Source organism: Parasteatoda tepidariorum, chromosome 5 (genome assembly GCF_982258835.1).
Source record: "Parasteatoda tepidariorum strain Cologne lab strain chromosome 5, Ptep-v5.0, whole genome shotgun sequence".
Lineage (NCBI taxonomy): Eukaryota > Metazoa > Arthropoda > Arachnida > Araneae > Theridiidae > Parasteatoda > Parasteatoda tepidariorum.
The window spans coordinates 32859639-32872489 of record NC_141759.1 but is presented as its reverse complement, the minus strand read 5'-3'; positions in this window follow the sequence as shown (position 1 = coordinate 32872489).

The following is a 12851-nucleotide window of genomic DNA, read 5'->3' as shown; positions in this document are numbered from 1 at the left end:
AATTGATGACTAAGGAGGAATGGAGTTTAAGAATGTCATGACCAATCAGAAAGTCAGCACATAAATTCTTCATAACCAGTACTTCAATCTGTTCATACTTGTGATCTAGAAGGTCAAGAGTTACAGTTGCACGCCCAACCACACTTGAGGTAACAGCAGAGTTGGCCATAGTGATAGTACCAGAGTATGACTTCAGTTGAAGATTGCATTTCTCAACATGTTTATAGTTTAAGAAACTGAGTGAACTCCCAGTGTCTATTAGAGCAACCAATTTTACACTATTTACTGTAACAAATGTGAGGGATTTTTGGAGACAACCAGGGGCTGGCGACACAGAAGCAATTAGATGAGCAGAGGCAGTAGTATTTATTTTATGCCGAGTTTTCGCTCTACACACACGTTGATAGTGACCTTTTTTTCCACACGAAGGACAAACACTGTTTCTAGCCGGACAGTTACTTCGTATATGATTATCACTATTACCACAGAAAAAACATGATCCACGAGGAATTGCTGCAAGGGTTCCTTTTTCAAAAGCATCATCAGTACAGTCTAGTGCAGCAGAAGGCATAGGTTGTGAGTTAGTGAGATATGAAGCAGAATGAGCTTCAGCCAGTTCAAGAGCACGGACTTGGTTGACTGCATTGTCTAAAGTGATTGTTGTATTTTCGAGCAGACGCTCTCTAATGCGGGTATTCCGCAACCCTCTAATGAAAGCATCACGTATATACTCATTTTTATAAGTTTCAGCCGAGACTTGTGTGAAGTTACAGTTTTTACTTAGTTGCTTTAAAACTTGAAGAAATTCGTTAACAGTTTCATTAGATAGTTGGTTTCTTGAGGCCAAGCAATGACGAGCGAAAATTTCATTCCTCTTTACTACGTAGAGTGCATCCAAAGCAGAGATAGCGGCCGAGTAGCTGGTGGCTTCACTTATTGATTGGAAAACATTTGCTGATACATAATTAATTAGGAGTGGGAGTTTATTATCTTCAGCAAGATTAGGCACCTTTGACAAAAAGTTTTCGAAAGTTTTCTTCCAATGTAGCCACTTATTTTCAGCGTTAGCACACGTGGGGTCGAAGTCGAAACGTTCCGGTTTCAGAAAATTTTCCATGACGATGAATACCAGTACTCACATTTATCAGAATATAATTTTGCTAATTAAATTGTTGTGATAATCAATTTAGGCAGACATAATAACTTAATAAAGCTTTAATTAGCAAAATTAGGCTAGCCGCTGAGGACTACGTACTTATAAACATAAATAGTAAAACAATTGAAAATCAAGCACAGTTACAGTTAAAACAAGATGTTAATAAATATCACCACAGTATAATTTTCTTTTTATTTACATTTCTCCCTTAATTTGGTAAAAAGTAGCACAGAACACACAAAAATATTTGTCTTTGATCGCTGAATAAAGATAGTGACTGTATGGGTTAAAACGTACACGATACATCTAAAAAAGTCTCAACAAATCATATTATTGATTTGATGCTTTAGTCAAGAGAACTGGCTGGTAATAATAATTTTGTTAAAACTTCCGAGCTCATGGCAAAAGTATCAATAATATGATCTGTCGACACTTTCTGCAATATATATCCCTTTCAGCAGCAATTATCAGTAAGCTGTTGGCGGACCGCAATCTATTTTTGGTGATTTTAAGCCTGATGAACGCTCTTTCGGCGGAACAACTTGTGACTGTAGAATGGCCAAGATCTTATAAATGCATGTTATTGTAGGAAATGTGGAAATTTCGAAAGCTACTTTCAGTGGGGGGAAAAATCCACACTTCCTTCAATCCTTATAAAGAACCGCCATATCTGATTCGTCAATTTCAGACTCTGAGCTTTCTTACTCTGTGTCCAGTGATGCTGCATTTTGATATCCCTTATGAATTTCACTGTCATCTTCTCCCAATTCAAGATAAAGAACGTTCTCCAGTTCATTAACGGCTTCGTCAGCATCGAGACCGTACTTATTGCATAGAAAGCCTATGTCATCTTTTGTAGCCTTGAATGTCGAAGATCTTAAACTTCTTTTCGCTAAAAAGACTCATTTTACGGTACAAAGTAAAAAATTTTTCCGGAAAAAGATCTTCAAGTTGAATGCTCAAACCATCCAAAGCCACAATATGTAAACTAGTTTTCAGTAATTCTTCTCCATGAAGTCTTTCATCCCGGCAATTTTCACCAGGCATGTGGGCAAAATTATTCATAACGCTTTTGTAAAACTAAGAATAACTTTCAAAATATTCATTGTGCACTTTTATTTTTCTCACAGTTAGTTCTTACCCCGGCCATTCTAACCAACCTAATTTTTCTGTCAGCACATGTGAAGCTTTAGCTTTCTCTTTGAAGTGAGATATTGATGATATTTTCTAAGAACATCTTGAAAATCAAGAGGAGCGCTAAAAATGCCTTTCTTTAAAATTGATTGTTTCTTAAAGCCTGTCATCGTATTGTTGTTGCTTACGTGCGCCTCAGTCTCATAAATTATGTTCTTTATGAAATAAACCGCTATTTCCAAAGATTGTGAAAGAACCACGACTGATCTTGGCCGAAACATTTGAGCGACGACAATCATGACACCCCTTTTTCCAAGAAAGTAGAAATTCTTGTTAAGAATGTGAGAATAGAATGTCAGCTTGCAGTCAGGGGGAAACAGCAATTACTAGTGGCACCCCTATTCTCTGTGGACAGGAAATAGGGAGAGGTAGATTTCCAGAATTTCCTTATGTATTTTGCTTTGCACCTGTAGTCAAGTTATGTATGCCTGAAAATGGCCAGTTGCTTCTTTTATTTATGTATTTTAAAAAAAATTCTCACGTCTAAATCCCCCCCCCCCAAACTATTCGTTTTATTTAATGTAAAAATCCCCCCCCAAGCTTTAAGTGGGCGCATCGTGCGCCCACCTTCCCCCCTGATGGGGGCCCCTGGTCGATGAATTGTGGCATAATATTGAAGTTGCATGGAATACTGTACCCGTTCATGCTATCCAATTTCTGTTTGACTCGATGCCTAGGGGAATAACTGCTGTTATTGCTGTTCTGAGTACTGATTCCTCAGGATCTATACATCCAAATATCCTGAAAATTTAATCACTTCTTCTTCCAACTACAATGTATGTGCCCAATAAATATCATTCAGTTATTTGCATTCCTTCCTGGTGTAGCAATTTTAATGGCCAGTAGTGTAGGTGCACATTGATTTGACATATCATCCTTTGCTCCTGCAGCCTTCAGTAGCATTTCTCTGAATTCATGACATGTTGGTGCTTTATATGCAAATCATTTATAGATTCATCGCTGTACTGGTCACTTAAAGATTTAAATAGAATAAATAAAAATGCAAAACATTCCCACAACAGCTCATTGTGGGCCAAGGAAGTGAAGGCTCCACAATTTCGTGATCACTAACACAATTTTTAGAATGTGGTCAGCATTGTTCATAGGTTGCCTTTACTTTCAGCACAAGTTGGTGTCCATCTATCTAAGTCCAGTGGGCTTCACGCCACCACTGAAAAAAAAAACAATATAAGGATTCAGTGTCTTGACCACTGAGTTATGAGCTATAATTAAAAGGTAATTAGTTTAGGTTGTGTATTTCATACCATTGTATGCTCGAATTAAAAAATTTGTTTTGCAACATCTCAAATGGTGCACTTTAAAATAATATTTTCTCCTACCTAATATTGGCGATCGCAACTCTCGAATACGCCATCTGGGGAGAGACCGATTTCATGTCCTTGGCCCTTCTCTCTCCTCTTTCCAGTTGTATAGGAATGTACTACGATGTTTTTCCCTTTTCTTAATATTTTTTCTTTTTATTTAATAAAAATATTTTTTAAAATTTCGGTGATGTTTTTTTCTAGAACTACGTTTAATGTAGTTTTCAGTTCCATATAGTTTTCCAACTTAAAGATTTTAATCTATGTGAAAATCAAGAGAGAAATTAACGTACTTCCTTCCTCTATGACTCTCCACACGCTAATGGGGAAAGCATGTAAAATGTTGCCATAGGTAGAGAGTTCTGCCCTACGCCACCTGCAGCCCATTTCGATCGCCAATATTGATAGTACCTTGACTAAACCCTTGAATTGATTAATTTAAAAAATTATTAACTCATTTAGACAAACATTTTTTTTTGTAAATTATAATTAGTTTACTTATCAGGGAACATAGTATATTCATGATTTATTGGAAATATTCGCATATAAGCAGGAGTGCAGAAAATTCTCAGTCCCTAATGTTTCCTCAGAACAAAGTTCTTTTTTTTTTATTATTATCAAAATTTCCCCCAAAATTTTTCTTTCAGTACAATAACTTTTAAAAAATATTTTTGGAAAGTAAAGTTTATATAAGAAAAGAAATACCAACTAATAATTCAATTATTTTGGCTTGATTTATAATTATACTAATATATAATGCAAGTATTGTGCATGATTTTATATCGAATAAAATGTCCCCAATGTTAATGAAGAAACTTGTCCCAGGTTTTCGACAGTTTATCTCAGATTTCAACCATTTATGACACTTTTCAACAGGTTTTTGATGTGTCAAGTCAAAAACCAGTTTTTGATTTCAAATTCCTCACCCTGTAATTAAGATATGCATACTAACAAAAAAGCTCCCTTCTTTATTGGAAGTCCTTCATAAATACAAATTAGTTCTTCATAAATACATTAACAAAATGCAAATAATTTCCAAAGACTTTACATGATCATATTAAAATGACTAGATTCTGACAAAGAACTTCTTTCTTGATTATATTATTGCCACCATAAAAACAATTTATACACAATTTTAAAGATATTCAATATTAAGTGGCTCAGTCTATTTTTATATTAATAATTACATCAGTTATGTAAAAAAAATTAATTAATTAAACTATTAATTAAAAAGGTTATAGAGTGTATTTTTAGATTTAAATAAAAGTTATTTATAAAGGCATATTCAACAGAACATTAACTAAATTAATCATTCCGAATTTATAAAGATATGTAAAGAATTAAGCAAACTAAAAAAAAACTAATAAATTCATAATACAAATAAAAATTAGTGAATGGCCGCTAGAAAAAATTTCATTATTATTTGTTACTTGTTTCAGTATTTTTTTTAATAAAATGATTAAAAAAAGTTCAAATAATTTTTAAATGTAAATACAATGAATATTGAAGATAAACATTTTTGTCAGAAGTTAATTATTACACGGTCCCTATATTCATAATATTTAACAAATTTGAATTTTCTATTTCAATTGTTTGTGAATAAAATCATTAAGAGATGAATAAAATTTTTTTGGAAAGACAAATCTGAATTTTTTTTACATAACTAAACATAAGATTTTTTGCTGCATTTAAAATATTAAAAGCCCCTCATTTCATAATTTTTTAAAATCTTGCCTCTAAATATTATTGAGTTATCTCATGAAACTACTTAAGAGTACTGAACATTTTAAAAGTAATAATTCCGTACCTTGTCTTCTGGATTGGTTTGTTGAATAATCAATAAAAAGTAATAAGCAAAAAAAAGTAATTAAGTATAATAAAAGTTTACAAAAATTTGGTCCCGCAGGTAAAAATATTAAGCTTAAAATTCTCAACTAATTATTAAAGTTAATGAATAAAAATGAGATGGAAATTTTGAGGTGATGAAGCTTTGGGAATCTGGACTGCTCTGTGGACCCATATGAAAATACAAAATAAGTGAATGATCCTCCAAGTCAAGTACAAGTATTACGATACTGATCTATAAATAGAATATCGCGAGGCTATTAGCTTGCCAGGGACAAAGACGATGGCGCGTCACCATCGACGAAATTAACAAGAGAAATAAAATTTTCTACCGCTATTGGGAAAAAAATTTGACAATGTTTAGCTGGTCCCTGTAAGATTTTTGGGTTTGAATTCAAAAGGCAGAAAATAAAGCCTGAAATTGAATATCTCTTGCAAAACGCAGCAGAGTTGCAAATGAGAGGGCAAGAATCCTTCCCACTGAATCCAGGTAAGTATGATCACCTGCAAGTATTTCAAACATGTAAAATAAATGGAGTTTTCATTTGCTACGAACTGACGGTACGCCTAAATCGATTGGATAGAATTAATTGTGGAAACGTTGAATAGAAAAATTTCTTTTTTGCATAATTTGTGGCGAAAACCAACATGGTAAAGAAAAAATATCTCATTTTGGAAAAAATTAAGCACTTTTTAAAAACGAAAATAAATACCTTCAAGCACTTTTTAAAAAATTTATGCACCCTGTTAATACATTAGAATCCTGATTATCCAAACCTTTTTAATTCGAATATCTCTTAACCAAAGTCTATGTGTCTCTCCTTTAGAAAAATGCTTCCATAAATGGAAGCATTTTTCTTAATTAATTATAATTTTCTTAATTATAATTAAGATCATGAATAGAAAAATTTGGATAGATTGCTTTGATTTTGCTAAAGAAATCCGAGTACATCAGAGAACTACTATCTGCAGTAACAGTGCCAGCGAGTATAACCATTCAAGAGTGGCGCTAGACTTAGCCCGACAGGGGGTCAGCAATGCCCCGACAGGGGGGCTAAGATAATTTTGAAAATAAGCAATAATTTTTAATATACGAAAAATAATTAATATGACATAGACATATTTGTTCTGATAAAAAATTTATCATGATTCAAATATTAACAAAGAAAAAATATGAAAGTGATATCTGAATAAATAAACAATATATGCACATCCATCATAAGATTCTACAGTGTTCTCAATTAAATATTCTACTCAAACAATAAAAAATTTATGCACAACTAGAAAAAATTCCAAAAATTCGAGCTTACTACTACTAATGTTTAATTCCGTAGCCTTGTAATTTTGAACCTAATCCATCAGACAAGAGAACTCCAGGATCAAGTAGTGGAAGAAATTTTTGCATTCGTGGAGGACGTTTTGATAGCCCGCATTTGAGTTACATGGAGAGGAAAACCACGAAATCCTCCTACGGTTAGTCTGATACCAAGGGAACTCTAAGAAATGATCCGCTTACCACTGAGGATATTTCACGTCAGCACTGTGGTCGGTAAAAGCCGGGTGTGGAATTCATATCACTCAGCCATCACTGGGATTCGAACTCGGTGCACCTCATTCGGAGGAAAATGCTCTATCCCTTGAGTCCAGCTTTATTGAGTAATAACTCTGCGGCAGGTACCAATTTTCCAATTTTATTGATTGGTACCAATTTTATTGATTTACTTAAATTTAATCACCTTCAAAATGTAAATGGTAATTCAATCGTAATTTTTGTAGAAAAAAAGGGAAATAAACCGTTTTTCCTCTAAACCTGCAATGAATGCAGAAGCAACCACGAGGGTTAGTGAGCAAAATGAACAGGTAGCGGAGCCTTCCAGTTCTTTAAATAATTGTTAAATTACTAGTTATTAACATGCATACTTAAAAAAATACGAAAAAAAATTTTCAGTATTAAGAAATAATAATTAAAAACTGCCATCAGCTGGAATAGAGCCCCCGATCTCACAGTTTTGTGTTAGATTTCATAATCATCAGCCCCAAATATACAAACCTGCCTTGCGGATATTTTTTAAAATTTTTTTTTAAATTCAATAAATTAAGTAATTTGGATACTTAACATTCTTGAAAAATGCTTTCCAAATTGATCAGTTCATTTAGAAGTAAACCATAATTCGGCTTATCTTATTCATTTTCAGCTTATGTATATATATGCACCAAAAATTATTCAAAACTAGATTAGATATAACTCAAGGACTGCAAACTTAACTGTCGGATATAAAACCTTATTTAAGATTGAAAATGGTAAAACGAGGAAAAATCTACATTCCTCGAATTAAATATTTTAAAAATAGTCTGTTTTTTAGGTTATAATATTCGTAATTACCTTAATAAACTTTAATCGTAATGTCGGGGTTCCGCCGATGGAAGACATTTAATATATACACACTAACGCTTTATATCAATTAGTTTTAGAATTACAATTATAGAATAATTATTATAAGATTATTACAGAATTAATAATTATTGTAGAGCGAAAGGCTTTAAAAGACAAATATTTGTTAATGTTTAATATTTAATCTATGAAAAAACATAACACATATTGAAATCTAACGAATAGCCCCTGATAAATTTCGTGACAAAAAAAAGAAAAAAAATTGAAGCTTGATTGATTTCCGGATTTTAGAAACACCTTCTAGTTTTACTATTCAATCAAATTGGTTTCGATGTCGTTCGTCCCACCTGTCTCACTAGTGATTCAGCATATATTGATATCATTTTTGTTTCGTTCTTACTTAATATTAATTTGCTTGCGACAATTATTTTTTTACGTATTAATTGTTTAAATATTAATTGATTTTTGAATTGACAATTTCAATCATCTCTTAGGTATTTAAAACTGCAGCATATCACATGAAAATATTAAGTATATATCATTTTTACAATAAAGTAAAATGAAAAAGAATTCTGATCCTTAGGAATAGATATTAAATAGTCTCATGATCGAATGATGGAGCATAATTACCTTTTAAACAAATCAAATTTTTTTTTTTACCTTTTAAACTAAAAATTTGCTTATTTTTATATAACTTATTAATACTCAAATTATTCAAAAGATGATATGACAACGAAGTTTTTTTTTTTATTCAGTCATTTATTTACATTTTTTCCACTTCTTTATTTATTTTTATTTCATTAAATTAAATGCACACGGTTAAAATAAAAACAATTTAAAAGCCTTATTAATGAAAAAATTGAGAAGCCTTATTAACTTTAAACACATAATAACAACAAAAAGGAGTTAAAAATAGAATGATCAATAAACAATAAAATCGTAAGCTAACTAAATTAATTAATTTCGTGTACGAACTATAATATTACAAATTAAACATATTTCATATTTAGGGGAAATATTGAAAATTTGATCATACAGGAGTTTTAGACAATTTTTTTCTCATGTTGTAACATTTTTTTAGCTGATGATCATTTGATTTCAATGCTTTATTAAACAAAATCATATGTTGTTTCTGTCTATTAGCAGTAAGTAAAATTAAAATTAAATTACATTTGTTATATTAATTTTATCCGGAACAGACCAAATCAAGAGTTTTGGCAAACAGGCCAGTCAAAGAGGGAATTGAATAGTGGCCCGCCATTTAAATAAATAAACAAAGCAAAAAAATCTCAATGTATATATAAAAAACATTGATTTACCAAAATTGATTTAATAGAAACATTTGCTTACCTCCATGTGAAAGATTTATGTCTTCTTAATATCCTACAAAAAGTTGATATAGAAATTCCTATTTCATTCTCTTACGATTGATTTGAAAAATAACAGAATTAAATCAACTACAATAATTAAATAAAGTAAACAATTATGCTAGTTGAAACATTTCGGATGATTAAAGGAAAGAAAAGCTTTTATAATAAATTAGAAAAAATATCTTCTAAATTTTATAAGAGAGAAAAATTCGAATTGAACGAGTCCAATTTAAGGACAGTATGGAAATCTCAAGACAGATTCTAACAAGACCCTCCCCCTATCTACAGCCCTAGAAATGTTTTCTTCTTAGAAATTTATGACCAGAAATCAAACAAAAGGGTGTTTCTGTGGATATCTGATATTTCCGAAGTTAGGAGAAAAGAGCCCCTAGGCAATATCAAGAAGCTAAAAACATATTCTCACAGTGCAAAGTGAGGAGGCTATTTAACAACTCTGTGGGTGGTAGCTACGAAAGTGGGGATATTTGCATCAGTAGAAAAAGCGTTTTATTGCTCTTTTGGTTAGAAAAGTGAAGAATAACAATTATTTTATGTTTGTAAGCACTTCGATTAGATTTTGAAAAGCATCCAACTATGTAAAAAAGAAAAAATAATCTAAATAAATCTCTGAATAAAACTTTAAAAAAAGAAGAAAAAAGTGGGATCTGGTGGCCCTCTTGAGTTATAAATAATAAATGAGTTAGAATTTAAAAAAAAAAAAAAAAATTAATGCAATGAGATTTTAGACTTTTCGGGGGCCCTGGGCCAGGGCCCAATGAGCCCATCCTTAAAAATGGTTCTGGTTCAAAATTACAAGGCTACGGAGTGAAACTTTAGTAGTCGTAAACCCGAAAATTAGGTCAGCTGTTCAACGACGGATAGAGTAAAATAAAATAGCAAGATATACAAATTTTTATATTATTTTGTGGAAGGTAATTTTAAATTGTAAAATACAAAATTTGAATAAAATTGATTGAATAATTAAAGATAAATGAAATTTAAACAAACCGACGTTTTTAAAATTTGAACTCAGAAACTAATCGATCGATTGCTCTGAAAGTTTGTGTTTTGAAATTAAAAGGATGTAAAAATATGTAGAACATGCAATTCAATATATTTTATTATTATTTAATAAACTAGTAAAAAATAACAAATAATTATTGAAAATTATTTTTGCTTAAAAATTTGTGCATAATTTTTTTTCTTCTTTTTTTTTGTAATTTAATGTATACATTTTTCAATGCACTCAAGAAGTTCTCGAGATAATGCGCAATAATCGAAGTATGAAGTTAAAATTAAAGGACCCAAACTTTCCATCTCTCTTTTTGCCATAACTTTGGACACTATCATCTTCCAGATTGCGGCTGTTTCCGCATTTTGAAAATTAAAAACCTAAAACTAAACTTTTGACAAACTTGCATGTTTATCCTGAACAAAATGCGCTTTAGTGCTCTTTTTCGTAAAAATATGGTATTGACTCTTTATACGTGAATATACGATTAAATCAAAAGTTAATCAAGGTGTTCCCTTTTTCCATTTCATACACTGTACATAAAATAAGTCAATAAGAATCTATTATGTTGATTAATATATATTTTAAGATATTGAATACGGACAGTTTAATTGTTTCTCTGAATCAATCAACAATCTTTTTACTACTAAGAAAATGATAAAAAAAATAATAATAAATTAAATCTGCCAAAAAAATTAAAATAAATTACAAATATTTTGTTAATGTTTGTTTTTCTTTTTTTTTTTTTCCGACTGCTTATTTAATGCGTTGATTAAAATATAAACCTTGAATCCGAATAAGTAAATGATTTTCCTCATTTAAAAGTATTAAAAAAATGAAAAAATTAAAACTGAAATTTTTTTATTTTATTCTTTTACTTTCATTTTGCTTGAAAATTTCACAAAGCAATTATGTGATCCCATAAACCATTAATAAACATGTTACATAAAAAAGAATTTGTAAAGAGGACCTGCCTCTCTCTCTCTCTGTCCCTCAGGCTTTTGTCAGTTATTCTCCCAGTAAAGAGGGGTGATTATCTATCCCCTCCTCAGTTCTCGAGAAAAAAGAATAGCAGTTTGAAAGATAAGTTTCCAAGAAAATCAAGATGTGTTTGAGGGGAAAGGATTTCTATGGGTCTTCCCTGGGGTCTTCGAAAAGTCTTCAATTTCAACCATGTCTAATCGCATCCGGACTCTGGTTTAACAATGTATGAGCAAAGTTAGGAGTAGTGCAGTGAAACTACAATTACATAGAATTTACAATATATTTTACTAAATTTTGTTACTAATTCTTAAAAATAAATAAATAAAAAGTCAACTACAAAAATTTTTATTAGGCATTTGTAAATGAATTTTTGACATTTTTTAGAAAAAAAAATGTGACCAGACTATTTTCCCGACGAGACTAAATTTTTCCCGATGGGGGGGCTGGCCATGCCCGACGGGGGTGCTCCAGCCCCCCTACTGGCGCCGCCCCTGTAACCATTTGGAGAAGAAAAAAAGAAATTTATTAAACGGTCATATTAAATATTACGTCACTATTGATTTTGTGGTCATATGGCTGCTTTTAAACATGAATTTACATAGAGTATCACCAAAACGATACTGGAAAGAGTATATAAAAAAAAATTGGTTTCAGAGTTTAATGATGAATATAGATCAAAAATGATGTTGCCTCTGTGATTTAAATATCCTAATTATTCAAAATAGGTTTGGCCCTAATTTATCTGGATGGTCAAATACTATACCCTATTCAATTTATTCAATTAAACAATGAAATAAAATAAAAACAAAAAAATAATAAAATAAACATTTCAGCACATTTAAAATACTTGAATTTAGAGCAGTTGCATAGATGCACCTTCAACATAAATGACCAAACCATATGACAGGGATGGCGAACCAATGGCACGAGACACAATATTTTGGGCACGCCACCGATCACAATTGTTATTACACTATGAAGCATATGCAACAATTAAATTGAAATTCACAAAAACAAACAAAATATTAAACAATTATTAATAAAAAAATTAACAACAATTAATGTTAAAAAAACAATTAGTAACCATAAAAAACAAGCTAACAATAAATAGCTATAAAAAAAATAACAGTCCCGCTTAAACCTAACCTCTTACAACCCAATATAAGTTATTTGTCATCTAATCTGCAACAACAGAAGTCACACTGATGTTACTTTAAATTGTTTTAAGACATGGTAAAATATTTTTTTTCAATGTAAATAAAGAGTTGATAGTATTTATTATTATTATTTTCCCAATAAGCACGAAGTCAAAATTATTTGACGGTACGTCTCTGACCTCACTAAACAATTTTTAAGAAAAATTGGCACGTTGGTGTATAAAGGTTCGCCACCCCTGCCCTATGATATATAATGATTCCGTAATTTCAATATTTAAAAATCAAACAAATCCTTCACATTTTAAGACAAATAAAAATTAAAAAAAAAAACTTTTATAGAAATTGATGTACTTTGACTGTTTTCTATACATAATAATAAACGCGGCTGTGTGTGTGTCTGTTTGTAATCACAATATATC